Source organism: Euprymna scolopes, chromosome 33, assembly GCF_053919585.1.
Source record: "Euprymna scolopes isolate OS-2025 chromosome 33, ASM5391958v1, whole genome shotgun sequence".
Classification (NCBI taxonomy): Eukaryota; Metazoa; Mollusca; class Cephalopoda; order Sepiida; family Sepiolidae; genus Euprymna; species Euprymna scolopes.
Window position 1 is genome coordinate 34,321,357 of NC_136514.1, and position 17,758 is coordinate 34,339,114.

At 30.5% G+C, this 17,758-nt stretch overlaps 1 long non-coding RNA gene across 1 annotated transcript in view; it reads left to right on the forward strand.

Annotated features, from left to right (window-relative positions):
* LOC145258025 (uncharacterized) overlaps positions 1–12,185 on the forward strand; it is an 899,758-nt gene extending 887,573 nt beyond the window's left edge. The window contains exon 6 of the long non-coding RNA XR_013864036.1: positions 4,347–12,185. This is a non-coding gene — a long non-coding RNA (uncharacterized LOC145258025). The remainder of the gene's footprint in view (positions 1–4,346) is intronic.
* The last annotated feature ends 5,573 nt before the right edge of the window (positions 12,186–17,758 follow it).

A 17,758-nucleotide genomic window follows, 5' to 3' on the forward strand; every position in this document is an offset into this window, starting at 1 on the left:
TGAATCGATCTGTTACGTTCACCATTTAAAAAGGGATTTTTTCCGAAATTAATAATGGATATTGTCGCAAACAAAACAATTAAGACATTTTACCTAATACAACTGAATAAATATATGTATATATAAACATATGTGTATGTATTTATTGATTTGTAAATCGCCACTTGTCCTCGTCTACTTTTACCAACAACGACTATATTTCATTCCTCGCATTGTGACAGCCTTTTAAGTCTTTACTACATACGTATCTCACACAATGCTTCAAGCAAACTACACATCAATCATATATATATATATATATATATATGCATAAATGTATACATATATATACCAAGTGTATATAGCTGAATCTTACGTGTATTTATACGTGTTTGCATTTGTGACGTATTTGCGTCGCAGAGGGGATCTATATATGTGTATCCTGTTTGCATCATGATGTTTTGAATGAGTATACGCGGCAATACTAAATGGCTGTTGTGTTCTTATGATAAACGGACCATATGTATGTATGTTGTGTAACACACTGTTGTCCTCGCCTATATGTGATTTATTAGGTGTTGGTGCGTGCGTGTCAGGACATACAACACATGACGACATACCTGTTTCCGCTATTTTTTTTCTTGGAGGTTCGCCAACATGCCTTGGCGGAGCTTGTATCTGTTAGAAAGAAACACTCAAGACAAGACCGAAGACGATAAGAGATTTTATGTATTTTATTCACTCCCAGGTATTCGCCATAGAAGAAGATATGGCCGACTATCCTTGGTCTGGAAAGGCATTCTTCTGTCTCCATCCTGAGACCCTTTTCTCTCCAGGAGACCTGTTTTCAACCCACCTTCTTCTTGATGTCTCAAATCCAACCCAACGAAGCTTGCACAAGCCGGAATATATGACATGCAACACGTCACGTCCGGTCACCTGTTCGGATACTAATCAAGTCACAAAGTTTGACATGTTTGACAACCTGTTAAAAAATATAGCTGTTGTCCATTAAACTCTAAATAGATAGATAGATAGATAGAAAGATAGATAGATAGATAGATAGAGTTGGACTGATTTGCAAAGATAGATAGATATTTATATAGGCAGATAGATAAATAGGTAGATAGAGAGAGATAACTAGATAGATAGATAGATAGATAGATACAGAGATAATTCGATAAACAGATAGATAGACAGATAACATAATTTACTGTTTCTGTCCGGCCATGTTCTACACACCAGCCCGATTAAATAAATAATCCTTATTTCAAGAAAACCCTTGTCACAAGAATCCAAATGATGCATATAAGGATTTCATTTACAAATGTTTGAAAAACCTGCCATCTTTACTCATACATATATATATATATATATATATATATATATATAGAGAGAGAGAGAGAGAGAGAGAGAGGTAGAGAGAGAGAGAAAAAAAGAGCGATAGATAGATAGATAGATAGATACACACACACATAGATATTTTGATAGATATTAACATTTTGGTAAATGTATACACATATACTTATCTGTTATGAAAATTGTTAAAGACAGAAAATGGAGAACAAATAAATTCGCCTGAGCAATAGTATGTGTGGAGGAGAGGGACTCTTTTTACTTACTGTTTAAGAACGATTGTCAAAATCATGTCTATATTTCTAAAAACCGAAAGGAACGGTCCTGGATATGACCTTAAACTATATCCAGTGGTGAGGCCCCAGCTTGCGGGCTTTGGGGAGTGTGGAGCCACCCTTTAATTACCATTGCTCCCAGGTCCACTCTGACCCGGAATGGTAGTACCTGTTTGGGTCCCAATTATGGGTTAAATAGAAACTGATTTGAAAAAAAAAACAAATATATTCTATTAAAATGTTTTTTCTTCAAAATCTTTGGATTCGGCATTAAATAACCCGAAAAGGGTTGATATGCCGTTAAACAAAAACAACCAACCAACCAACCAACCGAAAGGAGCATTTAATCTAAATTGTTTTTAAGACTGGATCAAAAAAGAAATAAAATCCCTAGTTTAAAAAAAAATGTGTCGTTACATTGAATCTGGTCAGTACTTATACTGGTGACCACTTAGAAACACCAGGTGCTGTATGTGCTTTCTGTTTATATTGGTATTGTTTCCAGTCGCCCTAAACTTTTCATTGCTACTCTCTTCCGTTTGCTTTTTCCCCACCTGACTACAACTTGGATGTCTTCAAGTCCAATATAAACAAATTCCTTATAAACCGCTTCCTTAAGTAAGACACTTTATCAAATCTCCATTACTAACGATTACTACGATATTATCCCATTGATTACTGTACACCCAATAACCCCTATTCCCGAGTGGCTTCCGGGACTTGATAAGTGGTGACATCCATGTAAAAAAAAAAAAAAACTTGAATCGAACTAAGCCGCCTCATGAGAACTCTGGTTGAGACTGGGCAACCGTTGCTTCAAAATTATACGCTATACGCGTAGCCACCATTACAGAGAATGTCTATTCTTGTGTCGAGAATAAAAAGTTGCTGTGAGATATAATAGGTCCATAAAATAAATATACTTTGTCGTTATTAATAGATAGGAATAGTAGGATTTTTTTTTTAATGGCAGGAAACTGCCATTAAAAAAATTCCTACTTCCAATTACAATGAATACAGAATATTTACGTGTAGTGAAGAATGTTTGCACTTTTGGACTTCCGGTTTCTGCAAATGGGACGAAAATTAACAGAAAAAAATAAAGTCCGTTATGACGACTGAATATTTTCCCATATTCAGAATAGTATTCTTGTTTATTCGACCATGTCAAAAATGAATAGCAAAAACCTCAAGCAAATGATAAATAATAAATAATCAACAGAAACCGAAATTAAAAAAAAACAAAAAAAAACAAATAGACACAAGAAACCGGAAGTACAAAAGCAGATATTTTAGCTATCACCAATGCTGAAATTTTGTATTGACATTTTTTATGGTGGGATTTTGTGAACTAAGTATTATATTATCCGTTCGATGCAGAGTTATGGATTAATATGGATTAATATTTAATGCAAAAATAAGCTTAAATTAAACTATATTTAACCATCAATATAGCATAAAGTACTTTAACTCAATAAGTTATAACTTTGGTCGTTTTAACGGAACGTATATATACATACACACACACACACACACACACATACATATATATATATATATATATATATATATATATATATATATATATATATATATATATATTAGTGATGGGGCGATTCCAATATTCGTATATATATATATATATATATATATATATATATATATATATATATATATATATATATATATATATATCTGTGATGGGGCCATTCAAATATTTTTCCCGATTCCGATACAATTACCGATTCCGTACTTAATTGCTGATTCTGATACAATATCGATCCAGGTTCTTCTATAAATCTCTAAATATTTAACTATATAGTTGTATCTTTCTCTGATTAACACGTGTTCATTTTTTCTCTGTTTAACACATGTTAAATCGGCAAATATTTTCCTAAACGTAAAATTATACTTGTGGAGGACAATATATCGATTTTAGCTTCACTGGTGGTTTAAAATGATTAAATGTTTACTATTTCATCACTATTGCCAGCAAAATTTAGCTTTAAACAAAATCAAATAAAAAAGATAATTCAAAGAATCGTTTTGGCATTAAAAAATCGGTACAAATTTTTAATGATTCTTATACCAATTCCGATACCCTCAAATATTCTGATTTTTCCGATTGCCGATTCCGATTCCGATTAATCCTCTAAACACTAATATATATATATATATATATATATATATATATATATATATATATATATATATATATATATATACCGTATCGTATTAACGATCCAATAAGTTCGTCAGACTTTACAGTTTTCTGTAAAGTCTGACGAAGTTACTGGATCGCTCATACGATTCGGTAACCGAAACATGTGTAACTAAGCAGATAAAACGGTAATAAAAAATAAAACACATATTTGCTCTGCAATAGTATCGAGCACTTTATTCAGGTTTTTACTAATTACCATTTTTGCTATATATATATATGTATATATATATATATTTATATATATATATATATATATATATATATATATATATATATGAGAGAGAAAGGGGTAGTCAGATGAAGAGAGATAAGTGATGGGTTCAGTAATTAACACTATAAATAATATATTTTTTTGAAAACTTCTCCTATCTAAATTAGATATATTTTTGCATGAAATACCAGGTGTTAAACACTTTATATCTGATCTTCTTTCTTTTCGTTTGTAAAAATACAAAACGAATTGCATGTGGTTTGTATTTAAAACAATGATCCGTCTTTTTTTATCTTTGCAGATAAGTGGTTGCGCTTTAAAAGGAACCTATAACCGACTGTTTTCTCCTGGGAAAGCAAACTCCAAGATTCTCAAATAACACAGAAAGAAGATCCGAATAGAAAGATCCAAAGAAAAGGAATAAGCAACCCTATTTTCTTTTATTCATAGTAGATCTTTCCGGAAGCACAAAAGATTTCATATTGGAATTTATAATTAAAAAAAAAAAGCTACTACAATCCAGGTGTTTCCTAGCCTTCAATAATCTCTCTCGTCCATCACAAGATTCCCCTGCATACATAAAAAATACATTAATAAAACAGGAGCAAACCATACAAAAGAAGCTGTAATTTTTTTGGACATGATCTGATTTTATAATTAATTCGATTATAACATTTCGGAGCAAGTCTTTTCGCATATCGCATAACTGATTCATATTGATTGAAAGAAACTGAGGCAATTAACAAAGGCGACAGAAATCGGAAAGAAGAAACTTTGTAAAAAGAAAAAAAAATTACGTAAAAGGAGTATAGATTATAAGTTTTCATAACAATACAAGCAGATTGCTCTATTTATACTAATCCATACGTCAACGTTTTCTGAAACGAGCGATACACACCTCAACAAGGAATTGATTTCTGAGAGTATATTATATTAATGTCGCTAACGTGCTTTTGGGTTTCATTAAGAGAATAAAGCACTTTAATTCCTATTTTCCTGTTGTATAAAAAATTCACAAAGGATTTTATATTTTCCTTATCCAATATTGGACACATGCGCATAAAAAAGTAACTGTTTAGAAGAAATAAAAACACATTTACACCTGATTATATTATCAAACTAAATTTTGAATATCAACACTATTATATGTTGCATTGTTTGTGAGAGACGTGTTATTGGTAAAACGAATCAAAGCATTAAAAAATATCGGAAAACTTTTGTATTTATTAAAAAGTCAGAACTAACTTGGACGCAACAATTCTGAGTTAACGAACGTGAGCTTTTTTTTTTAAACAAAAGCAAAATACACGTCAGGTTAGGGTTAAACCATGGACAAATAGAAAAAACCGATAACCGAAGTGAAATCGTTGAAAAGAAAACGAATTTGCAATGCTACTCTTAGTTTGGAGCATTTCTGGAATAACTTCACTCAATCCCAATTTCGCGTACTTGTAAAAACAACGATAAATTCACCATAAAATTTAAATATAATTAACGGAGTTGCATATTTCTATTAATGAAAAACTAAGAAATTAGCATTGTCCGTGCATGTAAATATATAAAAGAAAGTAATACAATATCGAAATATAATACATATATATGCATACATATATACGAATATACGTATAAAATAAAACATACTGCGGTAAATGATGCGGCAATATATCCTGCTATAATAACATTAATAAAATATTGCAACCGTATAAATGTATATTTATATATGAATTCATATATATAGGTATATAAAGCAACGAACACTAAAAGAAATATATTACAACATTTTTAAAACAAAAAGGAATTAAACCACTATATAATTTGATAACAAGATATAAAATTAGATATATATGCGATATATACAATACATATATTGGGATGCATGAATGTATATAGATAATTATGATACGTGTATGTAATATATGTATGAAAAGTAGATACTTATTTATAAATCTATAGACTGGAGAGTTCTTATTCTAGCAACATAATATCGAACACTACGGTTTAATATAAATATATAAGCCGCAGAGTAAATTGGTGATAAACAAAATATAAGTAAAATATATGAAAATAACTAAGGAAATTGTAAATCAGGTTTTGATATGGTATGCGCCATATATATATACACACACACACACACACACACATATATATATATATATATATATACATTGAGATCTAGAGGATTTTATCAGACTATTATACTGGAGAATTAAATAAGTTTTGACATATATCTATATTTTTATATTATACTGCGTAAGGAAAATATATTTTAAAGGATCCAAGCGTTATTTAATAACGAAACGAATACGTTGATATCCGGTCTAATATTTGTAACATATGATCTGTATATAAAAACAATAGATACGATCTAACAGCAAGGAAATTATCTGAAACAATATTTGATACATTTCAAGAATGAAACTTTGGAGATTTCAAATCACAGTATAAAAGAAAATTCTTATATAAAACCAGGAAGGTAACTCAGAGTCTATTTTTTTATTAACAAATATTGTTATTTTTTCTGCATTAAACTTTATTTTTTTAACATCAACTATTAGAAATGTATACATAAATATGTCTAAGATATATTTATATGTGTATATATAAAAAGAGATAGATAGAGTATCACAGAAGATATTGGCGACTGATAAAATTAATTTTTAAATAAAACATATTTAAGCAGTTCAAACATATCAAAGTTTACTTGTATTTAAATAAAGGTAATTCGACTGAATACGCTTAAGTAATACTTATTGAAGTGTAAAGCCAGTGACCCTATTTGCTATCGAATTTTCTCTACAATGTTATCCTCGCTTTTGGAAAGAAAGTAATTACATTTAATACAGAAAGCAGACCAGAGTCTATTTTTATTAACGAAAGCTATAACCTATTCTTTATTAAACGCTGTATATTTTTAAACCCACCGTTAAAAAATATAGTTACATAATATTTAAGTTTATTTTTATATGCTCATATAGGGTATCGTACTTGGATTTCAAAAACCTGAAAAGAAATTAAAAAAATAAAATCGTTTTAAACATTTCAAACTTACTAATTTTTTAGAAACATCTGTTAACATTACATATATATTTATACACATATGCATACATATGTAAAATCTAAGTTCATATCTATATATAGAAGGAAAATCATATGCAGATTCGAACAGTTCATAAATACAATTTAAAATATTTTCGTAATATTTCAAAGAACCAAATTTTATTTTGAAACCACTGTTAAAGATATATATATACATATGTATATATACATATACATATAGAACTTCTACATTCATATTTATATATAAGAAAACGAATCGTATAAGTGGACAAACTATAAAATTAACTAAAAACATAAATTCTTCTTATATTTCAAACTTACGAAATTTTATTACATCTACAATTAAAAAAACGATTCGACTTATCAAGTTGAAACAATACTTATTAAGTTTATTGAGCGGATAGATAAGAGTCCATATTATATTGAAATATTTATCCTCTTTTTTTTCGTGAAAATGGGGGATTTGGTCAGCAGCTGTCTGAAAACCGTCGGCCTTCAAGCGGTAGAAGACAAGCCAGTCCAATACAACCGGAAGCGGAAACAGAGCGTTCAGGTAACCGAATATATGAAAAATAAACGCCATAGCCAACTGGAACAGTATTACCGAGACAAGTATTCGCCGAGCCGTCAGTCGTCGCCTTGTATTAACCAGCTGGGGATCACGGGCAGCTCCCTTGACGTACCCACCGAGCCGGTCCGCCGGTCGTCGATGAACATATGAAGCGTAGGTAACCGATGACAACATCCTTTTCGCGGCATCCCGATCGAACTAGCTAACGACGACATGGTGAAGCCGCCATCGCTATCGAACCCAGACACGCAAGACGACGACGGCGACGACGACGACAAAAAGCAACCATTACTTCTAATCATCTCAAGCACGTCCACCGGGGAAATTAAAGAAAAGAACATCCACTGTCACCGAAATACTGAGCATCTCCATCGACACGATTTGAAAGACAATGAAAACCAACGAGAAGAATGTTGTCTATAAATACTTATTCGGAAATACTTCAATTACGTTACTATATTGAAAAAAAAAGTAAATATCATATATATATATATATATATATATATATATATATATATATATATATATATATATTTATATATATATACATCATTTTTGGAAAGGACTCCAGCGGAGAATAGAAAAATATGTTTTAAAAACCGATGAAATAGTTATTTGAATGTTATTTCATAGTGTTCAGTGTATTTTTTTTAAATGTGTAACTGAGCCGATATAAAAAGGTACAAAACATCACTTATGTACTAACATTACACCGGGTATCATATTATGAAGTAATATAAGACAGATGTTAGTCTGCTCTGGATCAGTTATCATTTGAATCATAATGAAAATAAAAGTCACAACAAAGGACAAAATCTGCAAACGTCTCCTAAGCGAAGTGTAATGTTGGTTTATATGGAGTGAGTGTTTACTGTAAACTTTACAATTATTTACATATATATATATATATATATATATATATATATATATACATATTGTTCGTTAAATCATATCCATATATGTATATAGATGTATAGATGGATATATATATATATATATATATATATATATATATTTGTTCTATTCAATTGTTAACGTATATATATATACATACAGATGTGTATAAATAATTATAATAGGCTTATCTTAACACATATTCTATATTGTAAGTGTTAAGAAAGCCCAGTTTAATTGTTTATGTATTTAATTATTCATATTATATGGCTCTATCTTAAACTATAATGAGCGGTATGTATGATCATGTTATTTTGTCTTGGTCCAGCTCTGTCCTGATTGTGATAAATTTATTTTCCATCTGATATATATATATATATATATGTATATATATATATATATATACATTATTATATATTACTGATATAAATATTGTGTGCGTACGCAAATGCAAGCGCGCACACACACACAGACACACACACAGACACACACACACATATATATATGTGTGTATGTATGTATATGAAATTTGAATGTTGCTAAACACAACAATCCTCTTTGAATAATGCAACTACAATTTTACAGTTATAATCCTTATGAATTTCTTTTTTTTTTAAGAAAAAGTAATATTTCAAGTTTATTGAAAACTAGCACATGCGACTGTTGTGAGCTTTGCAAATACTTCCTATTTTAATGTAGTCGAAACGCCAAGAGAAGATAACTCGTGATCAGATCAAACCATTCTTAGTTGCATACAGATCTAATTTGAAATTGGTTCGATTAAGAAGATTTCTGATGCGATTCAAGTTATGATTAAACGAGAAAATAAATTCAGTGTGATATTTTTTGGAATTAATGAGAATTATAAACAAACACATTCACTGGCGAAAGAGAAGATATTTATTTGTGATAGGGGTTTATAAAATAGGATACAATTTAGTAGAGTCTGTATGAGACTCATTATGATTTCGGCTAATCACGAGTTATCTTATCTTGATCATTTTGTCCATTCAACTCGATAAAAAATAACATCTCGAAACCTGTCTGTCTATACACTGCTAAAACTCTGTTACCATTTCTTGCTTGTTTGCAATTTAAATCTTTAGCGTTAGAAAATAGGAATAAGAACAGAAGTGGCGCAAAGGGGTAAATAGAAGACACACTAATGATAAATTTGAATGATATGAATAATTAATCAGTTAGACAAAAGGTGGCGATAAGGATGTGAATGATGCAAAATTACTAAATGACGTAAATAAAGAAAAATACATTTTAGCAAGGTTTTGAATGGGGATATCGTTAAAACTATATCTGGTAGATATTGTGTGTATTGGTTATTTCATATTTAATTAAAACTTTAGTCTTATGATCTCATATGAACCGGATGTTCCGGACTACTTCTGTCGCCTTGGAGCTTAATAATCACAACGTGTCGGCTGATTTATCATCCGGCCTTCTTTAAATGCGCCTTATCGAATTCGGGAATCTTTATGGCGAAGTCGGGAATCTGTACGGAATTTCGAATACCCGAACAGAACTCTTATGCATTACTTATTTTAATTATTAGTATCGCCTGTACTGAAAACTTAACCTTCAACATACAAGAATCTTATTATAACTTAGCATTTTATCCGTTGCGCCAAGGACCATGAGAGATTTTTTTAAATAAATAAAAACAAATTCCGGTTTAAAATCCTGTACATGTTTCCGAGTTTAATAAAAAGGTTCGTAAGTTTGAGATAACGCACCTGAAGAAAGCCGGAGGTTACATTCACCAACGCATTTTACGAATAAGAGTTAAGATAAGAACAGAAGTTCTGATGATACAAAGGATTGTGGTGATCATCCTTATAAAAAAAAGAAAACAATTATCATGATCTCATATAACCATATAAATTTCTCCTTTTTTTCTATTTCTATTTATTTTTATCTAAAGAGCAATGGTACCAGACGTCGTGAATTAATAACAAACATTTCGTTACTAAATACGTGAAATATTACTTTTCTCTGTGATATCATGTCTTCAAAATATAAAGATAGTCTCGCATTTAAATTATTTAGTGAGGATACTTATGTCAAGAAACTTTAACGGCTGTGTATTGAAGCAACATCTTTTCCAGTGTTTGGCTAATGAGGAAGGATACCAACTGGTAACTAAATCTTTTATCCGATTGTTAACGCTTTCGAAAAAAAAAGCCATTAAATGTTCTATTCAATTGTTAACGTTTTCGGAAAAAAGGTAATTAAATGTTCTATTTAATTGTTAACGTTTTCGGAAAAAAGGTAATTAAATGTTCTATTCGATTGTTAACGTTTTTTAAAAAAGTCATTAAATGTTCTATTCGATTGTTAACATTTTTGTAAAAAAGGTAAATAAATGTTCTATTCGATTGTTAACGTTGTTGTAAAAAAAGCCATTACATGTTCTATTCGATTGTCAACGTTTTTGTAAAAAAGTCATTACATGTTCTATTCGATTGTTAACATTTTTGTAAAAAAGTCATTAATGTTCTATTCGATTGTTAACATTTTTGTAAAAAAGTCATTAATGTTCTATTCGATTGTTAACGTTTTTGTAAAAAAGTCATTACATGTTCTAATCGATTGTTAACGTTTTTGTAAAAAAGTCATTAAATGTTCTATTCGATTGTTAACATTTTCGGGAAAAAAACGTCATTAATTGTTCTATTCAATTGTTAACATTTTTGTAAAAATACAGTCATTAAATGTTCTATTCGATTGTAAACGTTTTCGGAAAAAGTCATTAAATGTTCTATTCAATTGTTAACGTTTTCGAAAAAAAGGTCATTAAATGTTCTATTCGATTGTAAACGTTTTCGAAAAAAAAGGTCATTAAATGTTGCATTTGATTGTTATCGTTTTCGGAAAAAAGTCGTTAACTGTTCTATTCAATTGTTAACGTTTTCAAAAAGTCATTAAATGTTCTATTCGATTGTTAACGTTTTTGTAAAAAAGTCATTAATTATTCTATTCGATTGTTAAAGTCTTTGTAAACAAACGTCATTAAATGTTCTATTCGATTGTTAACGTTTTCGGAAAAAAGCTCATTAAATGTTCTATTCGATTGTTAACGTTTTCAGAAAAAAGGTCATTAAATGTTCTATTCGATTGTGAACGTTTTTGTAAAAAAGTCATTAAATGTTCTATTCGGTTGTTAACGTTTTCTGAAAAGTCATTAATTTTTCTATTCGAGTGTTAACGTTTTCGGAAAAAAGGTCATTATATGTTGCATTCGATTGTAAACGTTTTCAGAAAAAAGGTCATTAAATGTTCTTTTCTGAAAAGTCATTAATTTTTCTATTCGATTGTTAATGTTTCCGAAAAAAAGGTCATTAAATGTTGCTTCGATTGTTAACGTTCTCGGAAAAAGTCGTTAACTATTCTATTCAATTGTTAACGTTTTCGAAAAAGAAGTCATTAAATGTTCTATTCAATTGTTAACGTTTTCGGAAAAAAGTCGTTAAATGTTGCATTCAATTGTTAACGTTTTCGGAAAAAAATGAAAAAGTGATTCTATACGTTGAGATTTCGCCTCATAAAAGGCTTCTTCAGGTTTGATATAGTAAATGTCAAATTTTATGAACTACATGAAAAAAATGTAATATATCAAGTGAGGGTTGCAAAACATTTTAAAACACCAATATCACCTGCTTGAAAGAATTAGATGAATAAAAAAATACAGAGGTTATCAATCATATATAATCAAATATGCTTCAAAATGCATATATATCAGCAAACAGTTAATAATATATGTTAAAAAACACTTTGAAATGAGTTAAAAACATATTTAATTTGAAAAGGAAACACTAGATAAATGGATAGTCCTTAATCCGCGAAGTTTCGAAGAAATACTCTCCTTCTCATCAGAGGGTAGGAATTAGCAAAATGCGGGATCGGATTTTGCATGCAGAAGTATTTGATGAAACAACAAGTAAGTCAAAGATCTTACTTGAAAACAAAATAAATAAAGCAGAGGGAATATGGTAAAGAAAAAGGTGATTACACATGAATGGATAGTCTGGTGGAAGATAAAAAATCCAGTGACGGTAAAATCCAAATGTAAAACTTCAAGAAATGTTTACATATGATGTGTGCATGTGTTTGTATGCATATATATATATATGTGTATGTGTATACATACGCATATAAATGTGCATGCGTATATATATATATATACATATATATGCATAAATGTATGCGTATGTATCTCTACAAGGTACATAACTACTAGTAATTGTCATTTAATATTTTTTATGTATACACATAGCAACTTTCTTATTTAAATAATTTAGATATTCCAAATAAGCAACTTGCTCTGCCCTACCATGTCTAATGTTATAAGAAAATATCGAGTACGTATATATTAAGTCGATGCAACAGATTTTGCCGATTTATATCTTATCCTAAAATGAAAAACTATGTGTTCTTCATTCATATATTAACAGACTTCTTTTTTTTTACACAGTTGTCACCACTTATCAAGGCTCGGAAGCCACTCAGGGATAAAGGTTATTGCACGTACAGTACGTTAGTGTGGAGATTTAATGAAGTGTTTACTTAAGAGGGCGGTTTATTAGGAATTTGTTAACGTTGGACTTGAAGACATCAAATTTGTAGTCAGGTGGGAAGCAGGCAGATGGAACAGAGTTCCACAGGCGTGCAGTTCTAAGAAAGAAGCTTTGTTCATGGAATCCACGTTTTGATTTAGGCACAGATAAAGAGTGGGGGAAATTTTTCACAGTGGATTCAGCTAGACGGGTGTTTTTCGTGAAAGATTGGCGAGGGGGGACCAGAGATTGGAGTTCAGACGAGCACCTGCCATGGAAATAACGATAGAACAAGGATAGGCTCGCAACGTCTCTTCTGTGGGAGAGAGGTTGCAGGGTAGAGGAAAGGGCATCCCCCACTAAGCCACGAAGTCTATTTTGTACTCTGTCAAGGCAGGATAGGTTGTTTTTAGCAGCTCCTGCCCAGATATGGCAGCAGTATTCCATCCTTGGAGGTACTTGGCTTTTATATAGATAGAGAATTGCATCAGTAATGAGATATCTTCTGGAGCGATAGAAGGATCCCACCATCTTTTCATTTATAAATTAACGCTTTATTCATAAATTAACGAACTTCACTCCCTCTCTGCCTTGATTCCATCTATTAACGAGCTTATAAATGCATCGCTTGTAAAATTTATAATGCTTTCAATGTGAAAATGTAAATCTAACTCACGTTCTATCCCCTCTCATGATGTTAACTTAATAACTTAAGACGAAGACGCAAGGCCAGAATAGATGATGGGCACCAAATCTTCCGAGGAAATCTGTCGTCAGTTCTGCAGTATTACATCGAGCATTGTCATGGAAAGTGATTCCTTTTTTCTTGATTACAGAAAGTCATTTTCGAGTAAATACGATTAGACTATTGCAGAATTATATGAATAATGTGTTTATAATCTGAAAGAAAAACGTTATAAATTGATAATGATGATATAATAATAAAAATATGCATAAAATGAAGTTTAATGATTTAAAATGTCCTTGCTATATTTCCAGTAAGTTCTACAGAGCCTATGAAATATTAAGAATTGTTTGATTGGATGATACTGAACAAGCACACAAACACATATATGCGCATGTGGACATATCTGTCTAGAATATATATATATATATATATATATATATGTGTGTGTGTGTGTGTGTGTGTGTGTGTGTGTGTGTGTGTGTATGTGCGTGCGTGTGTGTGTATGTGTGTACGCAATATATTATATTGGAATATATTATATAGTATTGTATTTTATTTTTGTATATTATATATGCCTGTGCATATCTTTCGTCTGATTCTCTTAGATTTCCCGATGAGTTTCCCAATTTGGGCAAAAAAAAAAAACAGATTCAAAATTACTAACACACGACATTCCACATAAAACCATACAAAAAGTCAGTCAGTAAGTAAATGATTTCACAATACAGTTCAAACATTACGTAATCCCTCTAATGATACTACCGCTTAATTAATGCAACTATTAATATGGACTGTGCTGCAAACATTTCTACTACAATCTTCACATAATACTAAAAACGCAACGATTTTAGTCCAAAAACAAACGGGAAATACTAAACTACATAAGAATTATAGAAAAATCCATCAGTTGTTTAAAACTCGACACTAAAAATCCGATCGGGCTAAATATGAGATTCAAATCGAATATAGGCGGACACAATTCGTTCGATTATGTTGCTACCCCCCCACACACATACATATATATATATATATATATATATATATATATATATATATGAGGATGAAATACACGATATAATAGTTTAAGTAAAAATGCATAAGAGACAGTAAGAGTTAAACACAGAAACAAACCATCTGTTAGTTTCGCTTCCAGAACGTTTATTTTTATACAAACTACTCAGCTTTAGTAAAATATTTACTCGTATTGAAATAAATTCGGCAACAAATCTGCGCATAGTATATACAATTTTATAAATAAATAATACTCTAATTAATATATATGTGTGTGTGTTTGTATGTGTTTGTGTGTGTATGTGTGTATGGCATGATATTTTATATGTATAACGTAGTACACGTTTACACACGCGGCACCATGTAGACACCAGGGTCCCAACACATTGTAGACTCAGTTGCAAAGGAGACAAAGTATGGAAAAGAAGAAAGAGCTTTTACTGCTTCAGGTTTTAAGAACATACACATTATTCCTACTTCTTCCACCACGCGTGACCTCTCGTTACGGGTGTGACGTCACCCACGTCTCTAACGTGAGCGTCTTCTCTAAGGTACTCTCTCTCTTTCTCTTTCTCTTTCTCTTTCTCTCTCTCTCTCTCTTTCTCTCTCTCTCTCTCTCTTATATACCGTGATGTCATTTCGCACACGGCTTGGTATTTGCGAATAAACGCCATATGCACGTTTCCGCTTTGATAAATATGTACGATTATAGTTGTGTGCATATGTATATACTATTAATCTAGTAAGGTTCATTACAAAACATAAGAACTTTATATGAATATATTTGCGATTAGATATATAAATGTGTGTGTGTTTTTATGTGTGCATACACATATGTAAACACTAATTTATGAACGTTTAAAATCATTGATAAATAAAAAATATTTATATCTTACATGATACTGTATGGACGTAGATATATTTGCATATTCATATATATATGTGTGTGTGTGTCAAAGCGACCTTCCATTAAAAAACGTGCATATGTATGCATATATATATATATATATATATATATATATTAATATATATGCATGTATTTATACCTAGGTAAATATAGATAGACTCAATACATTTATTTCATAACGTAAAGTTTAAAATTACAAACAATGTTCTTATATGTATATATATAAATATATATATATATATATATATATATATATATATATATACCAATTCCATGCAACAACTAAACGAATGTTCACGAGGATAAAATTCGAGATTTATAGATTGCTTAATTTATATATAGTGTAACTCGGATATAAGAGACTTCTTCCTCTCTCCCTACAGCTCTCTTATATCCGGGTTATACTTATAGCCGAGTTACACTGTACATTAACACAGACTCTAATTTGGGACCAGGGAAAAGTCTTATAACTCTTTACTTATATTCGGGTTTCTTTTATACGAGTTCAACTGCATTTTTTTAAAACTTACTATATACACAGTTTGGTGCAATAACAATGTCGTTTTTAGACGAGCAACCAAATGTATAAAAATGACATTAGTTTTGCACCTAGCTAATATAAATATATATATATATATATATATATATATATATATATATATATTGTTGTTTTTTTTAATAAATATTTTATCTACCCATTCCATTTACAATTTACGATGCATCGTGTATTTTTCTCACATAAATGGCTATATATATATATATATATTTATATATATATATATATATATATATATATTGAATTTGTTTTTAAATAAGTAGTAATTTGTTGCTACACAGTCATGAGCATGTTTCGGTCTTCTAGTGTTTAGCAACTAGCGACCTCTTAAGACAACAACGCTTATTTACGAGTGCGGAATTCTCAATCTCAATCAATCAGATTGAGAAAATTCCGCTTTCGTAAATAAGCATTGTTGCCGGAAGAGGTATCTAGTTGCTAAACGCTAGAAGACCGAGACACGGTCATGACTGTGTAGCAACAAATTACTACTTATGTAAAGACAAATTGAAAATGTAACTTGCTCTACTTCCGTATTGAGCACTCTCGTATTAACCTCGTTATATTCTATTGGTTACCCTACTTTAGAAACCTAACAACCTCAAATTATATATATATGTGTGTGTGTGTGTGTATGTGTGTGTGTGTGTTTGTGAAAACATATATATATATATGCATATATATAGATGTATGCATATACATAAATTAAAATATATATTTATATCTACATACATATATTCATAAATACATACATTCATATATATATACACATACATATATATGTGTGTGTGTGTGTGTGTGTGTGTGTGTGTGTGTGTGTGTGTGTGTGTGTGTGTGTGTGTGTGTGGAAATGATCAAGTTTCATTCGCACAAGAAGTCACCTGACAATACGTACAAGCATGAACATTTTCGAAACTTATTTGACTGGACACGAATATATTAGTCCAAACGAATATATTAGTCCAAACGAATATATTAGTCCAAACGAATACATTAGTCCAAACGAATATATTAGTCCAAACGAATATATTAGTCCAAACGAATACATTAGTCCAAACGAATATATTAGTCCAAAGGAATATATTAGTCCAAACGAATATATTAGTCCAAACGAATATATTAGTCCAAAGGAATATATTAGTCCAAAGGAATATACTCATAAAACAACACCTATTTATTTGTGTACTTTGTCTGTAAATATGAATAATTTATTTCAATATTTTATTTCTGTTACATTACATGATGTGTTTTTTTAATAAGGAGGTACTCGCCGTATGAATATCTTGACGGTTGCTAACACCCACAGATAAACTTGCTGCTGATGAGCCCAAAGTTCAATGTAATTTTACCACCGACAACAGTGTGTGTAGGTCTTTGTGTACAATTTTGTGCACGGTTTCAAACCCAGGTAATTCTTCCAGGTGCTGATGATAGGAATTTTTGAGCTTATATATATATATA